The 21,345-nt window shown below is 41.8% G+C and overlaps 1 protein-coding gene across 9 annotated transcripts in view; it reads left to right on the forward strand.

The window, feature by feature from the left end:
- Nucleotides 1-2,912: 2,912 nt before the first annotated feature.
- ncor2 (nuclear receptor corepressor 2) overlaps nt 2,913-21,345 on the forward strand; it is an 84,297-nt gene continuing 65,864 nt past the window's right edge. For 5 of the 9 annotated variants that reach the window (XR_007113310.1, XM_047592764.1, XM_047592768.1 and 2 more), the window contains exon 1: nt 2,913-3,219. The gene's annotated coding sequence lies outside the window, so the exon portion shown is untranslated. The remainder of the gene's footprint in view (nt 3,220-21,345) is intronic. The other 4 variants (XM_047592765.1, XM_047592767.1, XM_047592770.1 and 1 more) reach the window with 4 other exon arrangements.

The raw sequence follows: 21,345 nt of genomic DNA on the forward strand, positions 1-21,345 counted from the left end.
TCTCTTGTTTGTCTTTTTAGTTCAGAACTGTAATAACTGTCTGCAGTGCATCTATCATCCGATGGCCTTTGAAATCTCCAGAGCCTGTTTATATGAAGCCCTCACTTTCGGCGACTCCTTTCATGCGGATCTTTTGAAATAATGCCCTCCATTTATTTTAGTAACTTGTAGAAATGGAATCTCTGGTGTTTCCCCCTGAAGCACTTTCAAATGTTTTTTTTTTTTTGCCACCATAAAAAGTTGTTGGCCAGACGTTAAGTATTTACGAGATGGGGGAGTTTTGGATCTTAAGCCTTTGTCTGAAGCTTTGTTTAATCTGGCTGCAGATGAAACACAGCTGCTGACATCAAAACTGCCAAGTGAGGAACATTTGTGCTCTTTCGCCAAGCCGACAAATTGGGCATTGCGGAGATAGGGGACAGACTATTAAGGCGTACACCTGGGTCTGAAATAAACAGTTATCTTTCTGCTCGGCGATGGCTGGATGGAGAGATGGTGGTTCCACTCATGGTTAGAGGGGGTCTTCCAAACCACGGAGCGGAAAGAAAAACACGGTCGAAGAAAAACAATCCCACGTGACATCACAGGGAAGGCTGCCGCTGAAATTTAGGTCAAGACATAGCCTGCCAAAATTGTGCCAGATAGTTTTATGCCACAGTCAAGTTGCCAGTGTCTCGACCAAGTGGAATCGCACAATACGTAAACAAAATTACACAGTGTAAATTGAACAGAAACGAATTACCGAAGCCAGTCAAAACAAGGATTGTGACTGAAGCCTAAAGCCTGCGTAGCTGTGTGAAGCAGGGTGGGGGGAGCAGGGGGAGTGAATGGTTTCAGACCATTTGCAAGGCCACCGGCTTCAGCGGAGTCATCAACTATGTGCACAGCATGGGATGTTGTGATCTCCCAAATACCATCCTTCAACGTTAAGTCACTGTATTCACAGCTTGTACTTCTCCATGGGAATCAAGCAGCACAGATGTAGACTTCCCAGAGTGTCAGTGAGCTGACCGGAGCAGGAAGGTTGTGAGGGGTGTAAAGCAAACAGTAAAGCAGTGTGTATAAACTCTATACAAATGGCCAATAAAGATGATGAAGCTGACACGAGCACAAACACCCAAAAACGCTGCACAGTCACATTTGATTAAAATTGACGTTTGCGCTACATGATCTTTCTTTGACAGTAGCTTTTCGTTGGCGGCAGTGTACAACCGTCACGCAACTTAATATTTCTACTTAGTGTTCGCTCCTTATTGTTGTATGCTGTATATCAATAATATTACATTCATTAGACAGTAAAATTTGTCCTTACAGTTATCACGTACAAAAAACAAGTGTGCTCACAATAATGCTGCCAATTCATTATGTACTTATAGTTATTCTCTACAGTTGTATATATATCAGTAACCAAGAGTAATAACAATACTGTTAAAACTTCCACATATACATCCCATATCCTCTGTTTATCTATTATTTTGACTGTTCTGTGTCATAATATCAAATCGAGATTCAAATTTCAAGTCATATTCATTGTCACTTTCGCAATTTGTTCATGAAAACACACAGAGGTGTGAAATAGTATTTCTCTTTGTCCCACTGTGTTACATAATGTATATGACTACTTTAACTTCTCTAACTACGTCCACTACAATATATTACAATGCTGGATACAAAAATAAAATATAAACAGGAGATTTACAAGCGGGACTTTAAATGTAACATATAGCTGCTCACCGTTATCAGTAACTACAACTGTACAGGCTACAAGTGCAAGATTTAACTATGTATTCAACATGATCATCGACATGTATACACAGTAAACATTCAGAATACTTTGTGTGTGTGTGTATATATGTATATATCTATATATCCATATCTATATCTATATATGTGTGTGTGTATATATATATATAGATATATGTATATATATATAACTGAGTAGATAGTTGTGCATCTTTCCATCTCGGCCGTCATGGTTTTATTTGCCAGGTATATATGGATTAGAAATGGTGCTAGTAGTCAAGGTAGCAGAAGTAGGTAGAAGTGTTTGTCTGTGTCATGTCATATGTTGCACAGTCAGACTAGGAGGAAAAATACTTTACACCTTTGTATGTTTTTATTATTATTATTATTATTATTATTAGTTTATTGAATCGGGACAATGCACATTAATCAACATTGATGCGTTAGTCATCAGTGTAAATTCGCCAGACTTGGCACAAATGCTAAATTTCAGCTGTAGTCCCAAAGACTTTAAAAAAACAATCACACAATAGACAATTACAGAACCAGACGATATCAAAACAAACCAAAAAAAGGACACAGACAGACAGTATCGAAACAGACAATATTATGACAAAACATTTGACCCACAATTATTAAAAGACACGAATGGACCAAGAACCCGGAGAGTATGCATCAGATGAAGAAAACCATTTAAGATGTGTGAGTGCATGTCTGGTTTATTTTTAACCAGTGGTTGAGGTTTTTCTAAAAAAGTAGGTAGGTGTCGCAGTTTCAGATGTGTGGTGGTAACTTGTTCCAGGAACGCGTTCCTCTTACAGATGAGACCGTTTGGGAGAATTCAGTACATTACAGTCACCTCTGGTTAGAGCACCCGTTCTTCGTCCTTCAGTGTTTTTTCCCCTCTGGATGAATTAATTCAGTCATATTGTGGAAGTGAGAAGAAACATCCTCTCTCGGATCGAACCTTCAAACACTCAGATGAACGGAACTACGTACAGTAAAGGGCAGAGCGGAGCCCAAGTCTCAGATTTGTGTTTTGCTTCCTTGTAAAAAAAAAAAAAAAATCACAGACTTTGACACTATGTCACTGTGAACACTGGGTTTGTTGTGAGCATGGGAAATGTGCAGGCCTTGAGTAAAAGGGGAGGGGCGAGGGAGCCTGCGGACCTATGGAGAGGGAGAGAGGCGGCTCAGCCCCGCTACGGTCTCAGCAGCAGCAGCGGCTCGGCTCGGGGAGTAGTACCAACCACACCACTGTGTTGTGTGTACGAACAGAAACGACATTGCTGAAAAAAACTGCTAGCGGAACAAATGAAAACGAAAACTACTCTTTCGTGTGGACTAATTCGGAGGCGAGGCGCCCAGTCGAAGTGAGAAGATCTTTAGGCAAAAATCGGACCGACTGACGAGGATTGGGACGTTTGCTATTCAACGGTAACACCGCCGAATGGTTTGTCTAGCCCCGACGCTAAGGTTAGTTAGCCTCCATGGCTGGCTGTCCGTGGGTCTGGGAGGGAGAGGGAGGGAGGGAGGAGGAGGTAGGGGGGTTGGCTGTTCTGTTGTTGGATGTCGGGGTCCGGCTATTCTCTGGAGGAGAATCACACACATAGCAGCGTTGACCTCTTTCAGACTGTACGCCACGCTGTAGTTAGACGGTTCGTCAAAGCTCCGGTTAACGAAGCGTTGGAGAACCGATCGACTGTCTGATTACTCGCCTCTTGTCGGCTGGCTATCGGTCCCCAGTTAATTATTTTCTAAATCAGGAACACGTGCTACACGGCTAGGCTAACCTGGCTAGGAGCTAACTAGGCTAGCTGTCAGAGCTGCCCGTGAATGAACGCCGTTTAATTGATTGATTGTCCTGGGTTGATCTGACACCGGCGACGTCTATTTTAATGCGCCACCTCGCACACAGTCCCGCCATTATCCATCGTTGTTGATGACTGCTAACTTTCCACCGTGTGCCAACATATCCGGCTAACTCGTTTAGCCTGCTAACTTGGCTATGCACAAAAGCGGCCGGTTTGTAAACAGCGCTTTTTCATGAACGTGTTGGTTTACTGTCAGATTGTCAGATGGCTGATAAGATGTGGATTTACAGATCGTATCCGTCTAACCACATTGATGTCAACTCGCAAAAAGGACACAAGTGAAAACGGGGGCGGCTCAGAGTCCCGTTGTGTTGGGTTCCTTTAGACCAGGGGTGTCAAACTCATTTTAGCTCAGGGGCCACATTCAGCCTAGTTTGCTCTCAAGGGGCCAGACCAGTAACACAATAGGGTATTACGGTAACCTATAAATAACCACAACTGCAAATGTTTCCCCTTTGTTTTAGTGCAAGGAAGTACGTTATTGAAGTCTCTACATTTCATAGACTACACCATTACAAAACATGTTGTGAATAACTAGTTCTTAAGAAAAAGAAGTGCAATTTCTGTTCTGTTCTAGGCCTCAGTGTTGTGTTATGTCTACGACTCTAAAATAAAATCGTGAAACCTCAGAATTTTTGCACTTTACACATTCATAACGTGGACCAGATCAGACCCTCTGGTGGGTCTCTTTTGACCCGCGGGCCTTATGTTTGACACCCGTGCCTTAGACTATTGATTTGTGGCAGTTTTGGTGCTGGAGTTTGGCTTTGGATCTTGGTTTAACTTTTCGTGAGATTACTCTATCAATCAGTGCCAGCCAATAATCTCTGCTTCTCTCAACCATCTTTGGTTCTCGTATTGTTGTTGTTTGTTTCACTCAGCTGCTCACCCACTACAAACCACTTCCACGCGCTGTACTCTCTCACGGTTGCAGTTTCAGCTCATTTCCTGCTCTATCATCACTGCGTCTGGAGAGGATTTGGATTGTGACACAAGCTTTTAGGGACAATGTTTAGTATTAATCCATGCAGACACTTTGCCAAAACATTAGATACACTAAAATTGAATGCATTTCAATATAAAAGAAACATCTTAGGAATGTTGGGAATTGACCCGTATCATTATTTTGCAGGATGTAGTGTTGATAAACCTTTATTGATTTAAAAGTGTTTCTGTTATTTAGCCCACTGATTGAAATGGAGCTGCCAACATAAAGGTAACGTGTCATTAAAGCACAATACAGTTTTTTCTAGAAAACACAGTTGAATCAATAGCTCTTTCATTTATCCTTCATTTATCTAAGATTTAGGGCAGAGCTGTTATAAATTTGAATAATTCATTTTCACTAATGTAGTTAGTCTATAGAGAATTGTATATAGAATCCTGTTCATTGAGTCAGCTTTTGTGAAACAGCAGGCATTACGTTGTAGATGTGATTCAGAGTATGTTTGCATACCATTAAATGCCAGTGTTGGATGTTGGATCTGTATTTATTTCATTTAAGTTGATTTATTGTAGAAGACTTCTTGGAGAAGATCCTGTCAACATTTGTATGGCAGCGAGACTTGTGACTTTGGGACATATTCTGAGATTAAGCCTTTCGTTAGCGATCACACTGCGCAGTTGCTTGGGGCTTCATGCTGTGTATAATAAAATGAGGAAAACATATTGTGCCTCCTTATCCCTGTTGGGATATAAATGGCACTAAAAGAAAGAATTTCTGATTCGGATCAATTTTCGTTTGAAAGATCTGAAATCATGCTTCAGTAAAAATCTCTTTCATAACTAAACAAACTTCTTTCAGAGCTGAAATATTTCAAAAATGCATTGATATTGAATTGAATCAAATCTGGTCCGTGTGAATTAGAATGAAATTTATTTAGGAAAACGCTAGGGATAGCCAGCCATAAAACATATTTTCAACGGCATTGGGATATGAACATGCCCAGAAAATGCATCTCAGAAAAGTGCCAAGACCCTGTGATTATTTACACCCGCTGTGTATTCACACTTCAGACGCTTCTGTTCAGTCAGATGATGCCCCAGATACAGTTTCATCACTAACCCTCAGATTATTATCATTATTTATTTATTTTTTGGTCAACGTGACGGCGATGGTGATGATGGCTAGTATGGCGGCTGAGTAAGGACAGAAAATTTGTCTCATATGCCATGAGCAAGGGAGGTAGAGTCAGCTGTATTTGCTCAGCTTTTTTCATGTCTGTCTTTGAACAGCTGACCTAAACGTTTAGTGTGGTAACGTATCTGGAAACCTTAAACTGTCTGCAGATCACGTGGTAAATTATATGTTCAGTGACTTTGGTGAGCTGTCCTTTTTTTATTGTGCAAGTCAGGGTTCCCCCCAGGAAGTTCTTAAACCAAGGTGGTTAGCCATGCTCTTGATAGATCTCACCTTGTGATCCATTCAGCAGACGATGACTTGTAAACAGCACCCACTCTTGCCAAGTATAATACAGAATTTGATCTTTATATGGACGTTTCATGTCAGTGGGGGTGGTCTTTTGTTTTACACGCGTAACACACCATGAAAACATCTCTTCCATTTCCTGCTACATAGCTTAAATCTAGTGAGCTATGGTAAGGCTTGGTATTGTGAAACACTCATAAATGCCTTATGGCTTGGCCAGTAACATTAGTAACTGCTATTTCCTCAGTGTGTGCAATGCACAAATATGGACATTACATTTTTTCCTTTTTTGCTGCCAGGTTTTAAATATTGCAAGGAGGAGCTGGCAGATGAACTGACCGCAACCACAAGCAATGGTATTGTGCTTGCATGACAGTTACAAAAGGCACAGTGTATGCAGAAATATGAGGAATGCACATTATGGGAAAAAGAGCAGCCCTTGTATTTCGGGTAATTGACCTCGGCGTAACATCAATAAGCTAGCTTTAGCATAAGCTATGTGGTCGGCAGTGCGTTGGTTTGTTTTTGTTTGACTTACGGCGACTCTGACCTGGTGAGGACACCGATGAGGAAGAATGAAAGCGTGGGGCTCCACATAATAGCAGGTGCGTAAATAGCACTTTGTGATTACGATCACAAAGGTGGTACTTAAGCAGAACTTCAACGGTTACTTTGTGGTTTTGTTTTTGCACCTCATATCGCCCATTTCGCACATTTTTTTTTATCTGGTTATTATTATTCTACTTGTGCTAACGCTGACTCATACGTGTATGTTGGTTCACATATATTATCAGTTGACAGGGTAAACGCCTCAAACCAAAATCTAAATGTAATGTGTGTAAAAAACATTTCTTTTTTTACTCTATTCACTCACTCAGTTTAATTGAGGACCGAGTGGGGGATAAAAGTTACACAGTTGAAGTTATAACTTGCTAAATGACAGTGCTCATTAATCATAGTTGTGATAAAGTCTGCTATCAGGGAAACACCTTTTGAACACCCAGAGCTTCCAGAAATAACTTTTCGGCCACAGTCTTCGTTTTATACAGCGCATAAAATTGCTGATATGAAAATTACTATAAGCTACCTACAAAACACCAATTATATAAAATGGTTGGTAGCTCCTTCTCGACCAACCGTACATGTACTGTAGAGCAGTGAGTCAGTCACTATTTTCCACCATAAATGGGGAAATATATGACTCAAAGCATAAACTAGACCAACTGATCCATGTTTGGTTACTTACTGCTTAAATCCTTTGTGGCATGGAAACTGTTTAGCTGGAACATAAACATAAGGTATTCAGGTATTATACAGAGTCTCAGTGCGACTGCAGGTTTGTCTGATGAGGCAGTCCAGAGAGCACAAAGGCTCCTAATAATCCATAAGGGTATGACATTTCTTCCTCGAGTCATTGTGCTCCAGTGTCAGCTTTGCAGTGTGGATCGCAAAGAGTTAAACAAGAGTGAGGAGATATCCCCCCTTTATCCTGAAGGGTAATGGGGGCAGAGATAATCCCGGGCTCTGCGTGGTGCCTCAGGGAGACTGTTTCACTGCTAGTTCAATTTCTGCTTGTATTATGAAACACAACACTGTTACGAAACAGGGAAGGGGAAAGTTCTTGCTCGTTTTATTGTCCGTGCTGGATGAGTCTTGACGTTGGGTTCTTGTGAGAGGACAAAGCGCATAGCGTTACAGATAAGGAAGATGTGAAGTATACATTTTTAAAAGCCCTTTAAAAGCTGTTGTGCGGTTTGCTTTACTGTGTGTTTTCTGTTAATGTTTAATCTAAGGAAAACCCCATCACGACAATGTTTGCTGTGTCGTTGCGTATATACTAGCACCACTGTGGCAGACAGCGGGGTATATACAACCATTGTTTTGCTAACACAGTGTCATGCAACTTATAAGTGGCACAGCACTGTCCACTGACAGATACTACCTTTTTGGTACCAGACATTGGGCAACTGTTGTACACAATCGGAGTCTGTTCTTTTATTAGGTGAATGTGACCTGTTCATGGGAATTCATAATAACCTGCGTGTGTTGGTAGCTAGCGAGGAAGCTGTAACACTTCCAGCTTTATCATCAGTAGAGTTTAAGAGAGATCCTTGGAGCTTCGTACTTTGCTGCATTGTGCTTACAGCAGCCTCCATAAACCAGTGTTTGCGTTTTGGTTTTAGAAATGGTTCAAGTTTTGCTAATTCTGAAGAAGACCTCCTTACCTTGATTATAAGGGGACTGTTTTTATTTTTCAAACTGATTTTGACCTTTTTTTTTTTTTTTGGTATTGATTCCCAAAAGGAAATTATTTGCACTTTTGGCACAAACACGAGAGTGCAGCCAGTCTTATTCACAATATTGAATTGGCCAAACGCCAGTGACATTTGACCACGTACAATCCAACTCAACCTGTCTGGTGACTGCGTCAATGCAACAAGAGGTTATTTAGTATTGGGTTCAGACTCAGGTCTAGCTGTAATGTGTTTGTTGATTAGTAGATTTGAATGTGGCAATAAACTAGAAGTCAACATTTTTTTATTTTTATTTTTTAATGTTATCAGCACCTGAATATTCAAAGCGAGCTGCTTTGATTTAAATAAGTCCAACGGTCGAAAATAGAAATTTGGACCTACTGTAATTTTAACACATGAGACAATGATTACAGGGGAATGACATAATTTTGGCAAGCGCTGCACCTCCTGAACCCTTAAGTTAACACGCAGAAACTTTAGAGGGAAGTGTGAGGCCGTGGCCATGAAACTGCCTCCCGAGCGCATTCCCCCCCTCCCACCCAGCTTCCCTCTCACTGAATGAATAACAGCAGCTGTCTAGCATTTCTTGCTCGCTAGTGGACTGCACCTGGTAGGTTTTGTGTGTGGAGAATGTTGTGCGCGACTCAGTGTGGTAGAGTATTATGATCAAGCACAGCTGGTCTGTGCCTATGCTTCCAATTATTCACAATCAAAGTGCTATTGAACTGGACCGAGTGCCACCTCAGTTCCAGTGCCTGCGTGGGAGCTAAAGTTAAGCATTTGTATTTATTTATTTTTTTGGGGAGGAGGGGGGTTGCCTCATGGTAAAAACTGTGGTGGTGACATGTTATATAAAGAAAATGTCTTTCATACTAGGCCATAAAGACTCAGCAAATTCCCATTTACACAGCCTCTCAATGTTAAATCCACTTTTCATATTACAAGATTCTGTTAAAGAGCGCAGTCGTCTGCGTTGGGTGGGTGGTGTCTGCTGGGCCTCCTGGCCTACGGGTTAATGGGGTCTGGAGGTCAGACTGGTTCAACATCTGTCGTCCTTTAGAGCTCAAAAAGAAGACGGGATTAATCCATCCCTCCAGGAATTTATTGTTTTTTTTTTTTTCTAGCAATACTTAAATGTTGTATTTACCTTTGTCAGACTGCCATCGTTTGTTTGCGTTTTGTCTCATGATGCAACCTTCGCCGGCACTAGAGTTTAATATCAAGATTCAGCAATTTTTCATGTTAACTGCCTCTTATACTTTTGCAAATTGAAAATGTAATAGTTTATCTGCGTTGCTGCAAACATGGCTGCCCAGCTTTTTATACCCCGGAGTGGTTGTAATGACATAACAGAAAGCTAGAACAATATTGTTAAAGAAAGTAGAGACCGTAATCATATTTGATCACATTTCATGTTTTTACTTTTAGCGGTGAAGTGAATATAACGTCCTGTACTCATTGTATCTGCCTGGACTTGTTTTTCTGTTTCAGGATCTTCAGTTATCTGTGAGTTTGGTCGTCCTTCGCGATTTTGAACATTATTTAGACTACTACTTGGCTTCTGTGTAGATGACTTGCTCACTGTTTTTAAGCTGTAGTTAACAGCGCTAATACCTGATGGCGTGGCAGTTGGTTTGGCAGTCGTTGTGTTAACCCTCTTATCCGTTGTGTCTTATGTGTGTTCAAATTTGCTTTCCTAATTGGTTTCTCTCACTTCTTTCGGGGACTTGCCAGCTCTTCTTTGATAAACACTCTTCATATGCACATATATGTGTACATGTACTGTTGTAGTACAAAATTAACGCATTCACGCGACATAATATTATCAAAGCTTTGGATTGCTGTCTGAACAGTTTTCTAAATAACCACTGTCCTGTGCCCTTGTGTTGTAATTTTGGACGTTTCTGTTGTTTTGTGTTGTGATGTTTAATTCAACTGTAATGTGTTCCCTGGAAATACTCAAAAGACAACAATTTAACTCCTTTAATTGTCGATTGAATGAATTACATCATATCCAAGTTATCAAGTTTCTCGTGTAGTTAGGGTCCTTGGAAATAATCCATAGCTCTATATTAAAGCCAAAAGAACGCAATCAACTTGTTTTTTAAGCTTCTGAGTTGACCCCTTTCGTTCATCAATTGCAAATAAAACTAATGGACCACAAGCAGTTATTTAGTAACCTTCATTGTTGGCATGGCGTTCGAATGAACTTAGTTGTAGTAATTCATCATTCATTGGGTGTCCTGTATTGATTTCGCTGGCTATGAAATGGAGTTGATATTAAAACCCATATTTAAACGTACCAACAGAGAGCCAGACAGCAGATTAGCAGAGATTAGAGATGGCTCTGTGGTGAGGGATTCACTTGACTTCGTTACGCAACGCAGATGACGGCATGTTATAGGACATTACTCTTGTTTGTTTGTGTGTGTGTGTGTGTGTGTGTTCCAACCGTGCGAAGCATTATGTTTATCTCTTTGATGAGCGTCTGTACTGGGAAGCTGTTACGGCATAGCTCGTTGCATCAAGGCATGTTAGTAGCTGCAGTCGAGGGCTAACTTCATTTATAACCCTTGAGGAGAAAGCAGGGTGACAAGTAACAATGCAAGGCATGAAGGTGTAATTATAGGTTATGTTGTAGGAGCAGCTCCTGTCTTGACATGTACACCAGATCTATGACAGTGCAGTTTTGAGGAAATTAGTCTCTCGAAATTACCGTTAATGTCTAAACATCAAGCTCTTGGAGTGACGGCTGCTCTGCTCCCTGTAAGGTTCGAACTAATCTCGTGTAAAAACGCGAACAGTAATTTATCATTCACCATCGTGTTGAATTTCGGTGCGGTGTTTTGTTTACGTCCTGTGAGCAGCACAGGAGTGCACGGACAGTGTTTGGCAGTGTACACATGTACACGCTTTGACAACGCACACCAACACCCTCTCATGCATAAATGGAAGCTCTGTGAGGCTGCTATCATTGAGGGGCGAACAGAGGCACTCGGGTTGCATGCAGCCGTACAGAAGAACATTTCAAAGCTCTTGAATAATTAAGTAGTAGTGCAGAGGAAGTAGGTCAGCGCAGCAGACAAGTGCACTCATTTTTATTTCCTGCTGCTCAGAATGGAGAGCTGAATGTCAGGTGGGCTTTAAGAATAGAGCCGACAAAGAATGAAGGGGGATTCACAAGTTGGGCCTTATAAATCAGAGAGCTGCTGTCACGTTTTTTTCCTGCAGAGCTGTGGCACAGAGGGGTCTGTTGAGAATGATTTTGTGCATCAGTAACCAACAAATTAAGTCTTTGCATAATATTAATGGCCTTAAAATAAGTTCTCTGTAAATAACGGATACAACTACAGCACAAACCATCCTAATTCCTGTCTCAACCACTTCACCAAGTGGTGAGTTGGTTATATTTAGCTTTGGTATCTGTTTTTCAAGCCGTGCCTCCTTCTGTTTAATGGTGCTTTTAGAGTACAGCAGGACCTAGAGGCTGTGATTTACACAAGTAGCCAACGCCGGTGCGAGTCATTTATATTTGTGCGCTTGTCACTTTGCCTCACTCACGCCAGTCGGCGCTGTTTTTTCGGTGTGTTTTGCCAGTCGGGCTAATTTTATGTGTCCACTTCCTGTATCACTTTCAGCAATGACGACTGAAACTTTTGTCAAAGTGTTGGCCATGTCATGCAAATGCTTGTGTCTACAAACCTCCTCAGGTCACGTCCACACGTATGAAAACGATCCAGTATTCCTTGGCGTTGTGTCGAGTATTTCTCTATAAATGTCGATCCATTGCGAAACCGCATCTAGACGTAGAAAGGCTGTAGTACATATCCCAGGCCTGTGGGTGGGGCTGTTTCTGTTAGAGACCTCAGCCAAAAGAAGAAGGAGAGGTGGACCATGAACCTTGCATGCAGTCCGTAATCCTTTTTAGCTCATTGTAGTGGTGAAGCAACAGTGTATATTGGACCTAGCCTCGCAAACAGGGTCAGTATCTGATGCAGCAGCGTCACAAGCCAGCAGTCCACCATTAATGTTGTTATGAGACGCCGAGGGCTAGCGGGGCGAGAGCGGGGCGATGACATCGTATCAGGCTGTTCTGGGGGGAAAAAAGGAACTGCACTTGTTTTGGTGAGTTTTATGCAGTGACAGACAGAAGTAACAGTAACGTGTCATCGGAGCACTGTGGAGTTGAGTTTGTTTCCAACGAAATAGCTCTCGAACGAAATGTATTTCTTTTCCTCTGTATCAGTTGAAAAACGCCCCCTAATGAAATCAAATGGAATGTTAACCGGTTTCTAGACCGGGCTCTTACTGATTGGTCTGCTGACCACCAGTCAGATGTTACTGCCAGATTAGACAAACGATAAAATTGCAGGAGGTTCATTCCTTTAGAAAAGTGCCGAAAAACTGATCAAATTAGCATTAGAACTCGTAATTGGGATCCTTTAAACTGTGAAAACATTGTCTCACCTCTGAGTTAACTACAGGTTTTCAACAGGTTTCTGAGCAAATGAACTCTTGCATTGCTGTTGTTTGACTAACCTAGTAACAGTGACATAGAAAGTCAGAACAAAAGGTAGGAACCCTCTGGTTGGTGGTCAGCAGACCAACCTGAAGGACAATGGATAAATTAGTCTTGCTGGAATTCAGTGCTCTTGGACTACTATGTTACTGTAATGCTATTATGCTGTTGCGCAGTTAAATGGCACAGACTAAACTTCATTTCGACCTGCAGTAGTTTTGGTTCGATAGAGTAGACACACAGACCATTTATGCAAATAAAATACATTCGCTTGTACCGCTGCACCACGCGGAACCAAACAAACAAAGGCTTTGACGCTATGTGACATCCATTATGCAACTATTTGGTCATAGGTACATTAAAATATATATCAGATACCAATATTCTGTAGATTAGGACCTGCTGAGAGTTGTTACATTTTAGTACAACATTGTCTCTTTAGGCTCTACATCTTGGCCAAAACCAGCAAAAGCACAAGAACATTGCAACTGTACTGTGTGAGTTTAAGAGAAAACTGAAGTCCAACTTACCTGACTAGTTAATAATATTACCTAGCTAGTGTTTAACACCTGTGTAATCTCATGTCAAGCCCTTGGTTGAATAATTGCCTAAATAAATCCTTACCCTGTAAGTGCACACAGCCAAAAAGCAATGGGTCATCTTTGGGTTTGCTGTGTCTAGTTGGTGTAATCTGCAATTATTATATCTCCCGGCAATACAGAAGAGACTGCAGCTGTTGAAAGTGAGACTTTAAGGACCCTAAACAGTTCTACACATATCCAGCTGGGAAAGTTTCCCAGAGACACCATTAAACCAGTCTGTCCTTCATATACTCGAGCTCTCTCTCCTGTCACGCTCCTGAAGTGGTCAGAGTGATTTTCTCTGACAGTGAGCATTTTCCTTCCTGCCGTTTTGAGCTTATCATCTGTGACAGCAGTATTTCTTGGCTGTTTAGTAGATTTTCTCCCTGGTTCTTTTCTTTATTTGCTCTGTTGCAGCAATTCATGTAATGCAAACCTTCAGAAACTCCTGCTGGTTAAGAACGCCGGCCAGCCTAGCAACAGTAAAAAAAAACATTTCTTACATTAAATGTCTTGCTAAATACTTCACTTTTAACCAGTTTCTGTACCATCAGTGACAGAAAAGTAATTTGTTCTTTGGTATTTTATAGTTTGTCTTTCCTGGAATACAGTTTTAAAATATTGACTCATTCTGCACTTGGGGGCGTATGCTAATGCTGCATGTGTGGGCGGTAACTGCTAAGGCAATTAGAGCTGGCCAATCAAAGCACACTTGGATTTTGTTATTACTTCACACTGTTTTTGGACCCGTCCTATTAGATATTGCATAAGTGAGAGTAGTTTATCTCAGATGTGACTGTGCATGAATCTGTTGATGCATTTGCTTATCTTGGTGTGGCCAGGCCTTGATAGGAGCACACACAGCGCACACTGAATAGATTTCTTTGGGCTCCTTCCCGTTAGGGTCTTTAGGGTGTTGGGTGTAATTTTCAGTGCAATCTACAATCACAGACACTCTGCTGTTCTGCCTTCTCGCTCTCTTATTTTCCTGGATGTGGGCGTATGCCAGAAGGCTTGTTCGTAGGTAGAAACTCACCTAAAGAACAAGTGATATTATTGTCGACGGTTATTGGCTGTAATGAATTAATCGGAGTAATTATGTGAAATGCATTTCCCTGGTGTCAGTGTGGGCCTGTGAACAGAGGGAGTAGCTTTCAGATCTCCCAGTGTGTTTTGGTAGAGTGCCTCTGCCTCCATGGTTACAGGGAGTCGTTGTTGGCTGAGGCAGTGTGTGAAGGCCCCAGTTCTACACTAGCCAGCGGGGAGGGGGATGGGTGAGCCTTATGTAATTTCACACAGTGTGGCTGAGGCGGCAGGCAGCAGGGGAGCAGGCAGGAAATCCAATAGTAGCTCTGCTGTACAGCATGGATACAGCTGGGTGAGTACATCTGGAAGTAAAGGACAGCCAATCACTGGCCCGGTTCCCCTCTCCCCTCCTCTGTCTCTTCTCCTCGCTGTCATACCTTTAAAAGAGTGCTCTATATGAACTGTCGCAAAATGGAGATAAATCACTCATTTACTTTCAGATCTGACACAAATGACACTCTTTATGACACACACTGTTTGTAGGAGGTAATATTTTTTTTCTTTGGCCGCAAAATACTTAATTTTAGAGTTTTCATTTTGTATAGTGTTGCATTAATAACAAGAAAATGAAAATGTTTAAATCTGGAGGCTACAATTGTAAATAACATATTCACAGCCCCAAATGGTTCGCACGACAGTCCACTACACACTGGATGTTATGCACCATGTAAATGTTGAATATGCACGTTTTAATGGCTTTGTCATTCGGGTCAGATATTCTACAATAATGGAGAGAAAAATGTAATTTGACCAGGATAGTATCGGAGTTCTCCGTAACCTGCCATGTGTAGATGATAGTAGCAAATTAAGCCACGCCCCCGTTTGTGTGAAGTAAAAAAAAAACACTAGTGGTATATACAAATCTCCCCCAGTTGGTGTGCATTTTGATTCACTAGCATTCTTAGGGCGAAATGGCTAACATTAGTAAGGAGGCGTGGCCTTTTCAGTGACATAGAGTTACTGTCTTCCTAACGCCTTAATCAGAATTAAACTAGACAACGCGCATGCGCATGCTCCGCATTATTCTGGTCGCAGAAGAAGGTAAACGGAGCCGATAGAAGAACCACTTGAGGGATAGCACACATCTTATCTGCACCATAAGTAGCGCACACATTACATACGAGATTAAAAAAGCCATACTAGCCGTACTATTATCCATCTTGTTGTTTGAAATGCTGGTCTGCCATATGAACGACTCCAGTTTTTTATTATGTGACATAATCGGTCAACCGGAAAGGGGACCGTATCAACCCACTGAAAAGACGCATATCGCCACCTAGTGTGGAGGAGGACACCTATTTGATTTTCTCTGTCGCATGTAAACTGGGACAAGGACCACGTTCAGAAAGTTGAATTTTTAGCACAGTTCGATTAAGCTCTGCATGTAAATGCACTGAGTGAATTAATTACATATACATAGACCTAGCAGCAAATGCAGGAGTACATTCCAAAATACAGTGTTTTTTGTTTGTTTGTTACACTGAGTAAAGTGTTTCATCTGTTTTTTTTTTTAATCTTCAATCTCATTCAAGACAAACACATTTATGTCGTAATTAATGAAGCTATTACACAGTCTGCAAAATGGCATGTCTTTTGCTTGTCTTTTATGTACACATAAACACAACCCAGAGTTTAATATTAGCTTTCACATCTAAGTCCAACCCTCATACCTAGAGTGATTGTGAAATTGGCTCCTAATTGCTTCCCAAATGTGGGTGACCTACAGCTCAGCACTGTGCCTGGAACCTCTTGTGTCGACACAGACGGGGCGGCTGCTCTGCTTACACTCAGCTCACGCTACTGCTGCTTTGCAAAAAAAAAAAAAAACGTTGAGAAAGTGAAAACCTTGAGCGCCACATCTGTTCACGAAGGACGAGTCCTTTCACGTTTTAAATTTTTAATAAACAGAATAATACTGAACCAGGAGTCCAGATTTCAGTTGATGTCTTTTAATGGCGCCTCTTTAAAGTTGTAACCCAGTAAACCCAGAACCCAGAAAATCACATCTGAGCAACATTAAATGCTAATTATATCAATATAGACCTGATGCATGTGAAACAAATTAGGTGACCTACTTTTGACACCTCATGTTATTTGAATATGGAACCCATTTAATGTAATAAAAATAATAATAATGACAGTAGGCATTCAGAGGCATGTTTTTAGTCAATTTAAAACTCTTACAGACCAACATTGCATAGTGTGAATTTGATTTCTTTCACTACATTGGTCTTGTAAACTAACTAATCCCACTACTACTTCCATTTTCAGTTTCTGCTTAGCTCATGCAGTTTTTACTCCTTCCAGCCGAGGGTGTGACTTCGGCCCTCGTCGGTCTTCTGTTGCTGTGTTGGGAAGTGTTGTTCAGCCAGATTCAAAAGAAAAGGTGTGACAGACTGTGGTAAAGGGAGGTGATTGCAGCTCTTTCGATCAGTCAAATAACAGCTGTGTCAAAGTTGACTGCGGCTGTTCACTTTTTTTTCTCGCATGCCTCTAGCTGCTGACTGTGTGTTGTGACCTCAGATTTCCTCTGTGAAAGTTGAGCAGAAGTTGGGCAACATCAGCTTTGGGTGTGGGTATGTCGGTTCAGTGTTTGGCACGAGTAGCGATGAGCTAGACGGAGCTGGCACACACGCAATAATAATAATAATACCACCTGCTGTCTTTTTATAAGAAGTCTGTCACTTGACGCCTTCTAAGTGACAGACTCGGAGGACTGTTTTGGCATCACGAGTGCTGGCTTGTGTTTACCTTGTGCGATGTGTTTGAGATCACAATGCAAGATAGGTTTGATGTTACATTTAAAGCACTTTTCATTTCCTTGTTATCGTTGCTACACAAATTGACATTCCCCGCGGTGTGTGTTTTTTGATAAGAGCCTTGATAGCATGACATTGACCTAATTAGAATACATTTCGACCAACTGAGCAGCAATGCTGTTCTCTTAATTGTGCACCTCTTAATCTTGAGTTATGACATCTATAAGATCTTTCATTAAAACCCTGCACTGCGTTAACCCTTGGCACTGGGAGCCGTGTTACGCTGGGGGATTTTCCTGCTTTTGTTCCACATATGTGATACGTGACAACATGCCTGATAATTAATTTAAAGCAGTCACCTTCTTTTTCCCTTTTACCGGCCCCTTCCAACAACATTTTACCGGCTGTTGAATAATAACTTCACTGTATTTTAATTAGTTGACCTTTTTGCAATGCTGATTTTCTACACGTAGGCCAAGAGGAATGGGTTATTTAAGAGTAGAGAGCGAAGCTTTATTGTTCAGGAAGCAGAGAAAAACAGGTGCAGCCGTTGCTTGATGACATCGTTTGGTTTTCTAAAGAGTGCCGTGGATGCCGGCGATCAGAAAAGGTGATTACCGCCGTGTGATGTTGCGCTGCGATTACCGCGCATGTCGACCTTATTTTTGCATGACCTTTAAAAAAAAAAAAAGAAAAAAGAAAAGAAAACGTCTTTGGGGCTGATCGTTAAGCTGCAGCGGATTAATTGCAAGAGATTTGCTCCCACTTTAAATTTGGGGGGGATGGGGGGGAGTAGAAAACTTGTTTGTGTAGAGCAGCCGGCACCTACAAACGAGGGCCGAAATGCCAAAGTTCTTCAAGATGGAACTGCGAGACAATGAGTTGCAAGGAATCGGCTCCGAACGACCGAAAAGACGTTGGTAGAAAATAACGGACACGCTGCTGTGGAGCAGAAACGGTGAGCTGGACCCGTGCTCGTACGAAAAGATGCTAGTAAATATTTGAAAATCATTTGTGAAGGAGATGTTTGCATGCATGTGTAGTGTATCTGGGCAGTGCTCTATTGAGGCCGAGTGAATGAAAGAATAAGCAAGCTAGAGCCGTCTTGTCCGGGGCCCTCGGTAATGAGGCTACAGGGAGATAAATCCTTATGAGACCTGACAGGGTGCCACATTCCTGGGCTGAGAGTCCTAGCAGCCCCCCTCACATGAGCTCTGCTCTCTAGGGCACAGCTTTATAAACTTCTCATGTTGTTCCTACACACAGCCTTATGCCCATTACGCTTCGCTCATCTGCGCTTTTAGAATGGCTCCTTTTAGTGGAACCATCTCTGTTGGCGACCATAATACTAACAGAAATCCCCGGTGGCAGCTCAATACCCTAAAGTATGATTTTCTGTGGAAAAAAAAAAAAAACTGGCAAAAGTGTTTTCATGGATACACAATTAACGGAGCATTATTGCCAGTGCAGTGATAAAACTGTCCTATCAGGGTCCAACACACGCTACCAAGGCTATTATCACAAAACATGCTCTAAGGGATGTTTATCTGTGTAGCAACGGGCATTGATTGTTTCTACTGTGTCAGCACAGAGTACAATGTTTTATTTAAGACATAACTGACTTCAAGGCAAGATATAAATTAAAGCCAAAGCCTCATTACAAATCATAAATGCATATGTCTTTAAGAGAAGAATACTTTTTGTTCCATGTACGTGGAGCATAAAGCGCAAGATTTCTTCTCTATGTTTAGTTTTTTACTACTAAGAAGGGCCTGTCTCAGATTACCAGAGAGGTCTTCATAGTTCATATTCCAGCAATCCGGCAGGAATATATTTTGGCCGACACCATTCAGGGCTTCAAAGACCAACAATAGAATTTCAAAGTTGATGCTTTAACACTGGAAGTCAGTTCAAAGGTGGAAGAACTGGAGTGATTATCTTCGCTTACCTCTACTGAATAGCAGCAGCAGCAGCAGCAGAAGACGGCGTTACACCAGTAGTATTTTACCAGAGGAAAATGGTTGTGCACTGCCGTCCTGCAGGGACTTTACTTTTAGAAGCAGTAACATATTGTAGTAATGCAGTACGCTGTGGTCAACCATGTGGAATGGAGCGCTGACCGTCGACGCTGAAAGATTTCTAGTGTTCGTAGTGGATGTCAACCATCATGCCATGGTGCGTAAGTGGTGACTATTTACAGAAGATCTGAAGTGGGCAGTTAAAAACGGTTTTAAGAAAGCATGTCGGCTCGATATCAAAGCGGTAGGAGGAAACATTCACATGTCCTCAAGGGACATATGTTTCATAGTATCAAACTGTTGTGCACCTACGGTCTCCAATATACTGAAAATATTCTAAGTTCTGCCGTTTCATATAATTATAGTAATCATGATTATTATGTAGTATGTAAGGCCATGTTATTGAATTAGAGTGAAAGGTTTTTTTCTTGTGTATAAATGTATGTGTTATTTTTACTCTGCGCCTCTAAATCTTGAGGGATAAATAAAGTTTTTTTTAAATTGAATTTAAACAGTGTCATGCCGATTGAACTTGTTTAAATTCAATCAAAGTCTCATCGCTTTACCTGGTCTGGAGGAACTGAAGGCATTTCTTAATTTTATCAGTGAAAAAAAAAAAAAAAAAAAAATGAAGTCACTGCGTTGTAAGAGGTGAACTGTCAAGCTACCAAGTCAGACTACACATAGATTTAATTAACTGTTTATGTCAGTAGAATAAAAGTGTTGTTTGAAGTCTGCCTCCTGCTCTCCTTGGCAGGCCGGGAGCTGTCTGTGTGCTCCGTTGCTAGTATTTCCACAGCCATTCCTAAAATGGAGAGGGTGGGAGTGAGAGGGGGGGGGGGGGGGGGGGGGGGGGTGAGAGGATGAAATATTGGCTCGCACATGCTGAAGGCTGAGGCCCACTCCGCTCTGTGGAAAAGACGAGAGCGAAAAGAGAGCGCGGAAGGAAAGCACGCTAGAGCGCAAGAGGGAGGTGACTGAGTTCGTTTGCAGCGTTGGCAGCGAGCCACGGACTTGCCTGTGGGTGTCTGTAGCAGTGCCAGTGCATGTGTTTAGCCTCTCGTCTGGAAGGCCCCATTCGCCTCAGAGTCGATGTCAAAGCTCTCTCATTGTGTTGGTCCTCTCATCTTGATTCAGGTTTTTTTGTCCTCTGTGGATCTTGTGACTGCCTTCAGACTTTTTTTTTCTCTCCCCCCCTCTCAGGGGAATCTCTCTGAACTGGACAGTCATCAAAGGAAGGTTGCAAGCAGAATGCCTTATCTCACCCCGTCTTTGTCTCCCTGGCCTCTTTTTTTTCTGCCCTTTGTTGAGGATATAGCATACTCTGTCAATACAGTGAGTTTGTTCCCGATCTAGTGTGTCATCAGCGGTGAAATCTGCTCAGGGACTTCCCTTTGTGTAGTCTGTTTACTCCCATCTGTCTGACTGAAAAATGAGTGTGCACTACATTCATTAAAATATTTCAAACCACAGTTTAGACTACTAGACACAAAGGCATGGTCTCTAGATGGTGTGAGACTTGCACACTTAGCAGTGTTTTCCCATTGCGTGGCTTCTACGAGGCTGTGTTTACAGAGCTCCTCTGTTCCTCGCGACCGGGTCCGTGTTCAGTCTTTCGTAATAGAGACCTTTGCGTAACTGAAATCAAGTGACACTTTCTGTTAGTGACAGTCGAGCAGGAAGAAAAGCGAGATAGGATAGTGCCGTTCTTTGTGCTGCAGAAGAGAGCGAAACAATGGAGGCTGGCACTCTACCACACGTTGCGTTATACCAACACCTTCTGGTGTTATTTAGTCTCAGATTCACAGATGCTGTAAAAAGGTCGTTTACTGCTGGTTGTAGACGTTAGTACTTATTCTGTCCACTCTTAATGGTTCATATGGAACAACTGGGTATGACTTTGATTTGATTCTGATTTTTATTTTTTTTTATGAATTTTTTTTTAATGAAAATTGCTCGAGTTAAGCGCAGTTTATACCTGTGTGGTCCATAGAGGCTTAACCTATCAATGTGACCTACGCCAGCGCGATCCATTTCTGCTTGTGCGCCGCCCACGCGATACTCAGCATTGTGTTTTTTGTA

Source organism: Mugil cephalus, chromosome 8, assembly GCF_022458985.1.
Source record: "Mugil cephalus isolate CIBA_MC_2020 chromosome 8, CIBA_Mcephalus_1.1, whole genome shotgun sequence".
NCBI classification, from domain to species: Eukaryota; Metazoa; Chordata; class Actinopteri; order Mugiliformes; family Mugilidae; genus Mugil; species Mugil cephalus.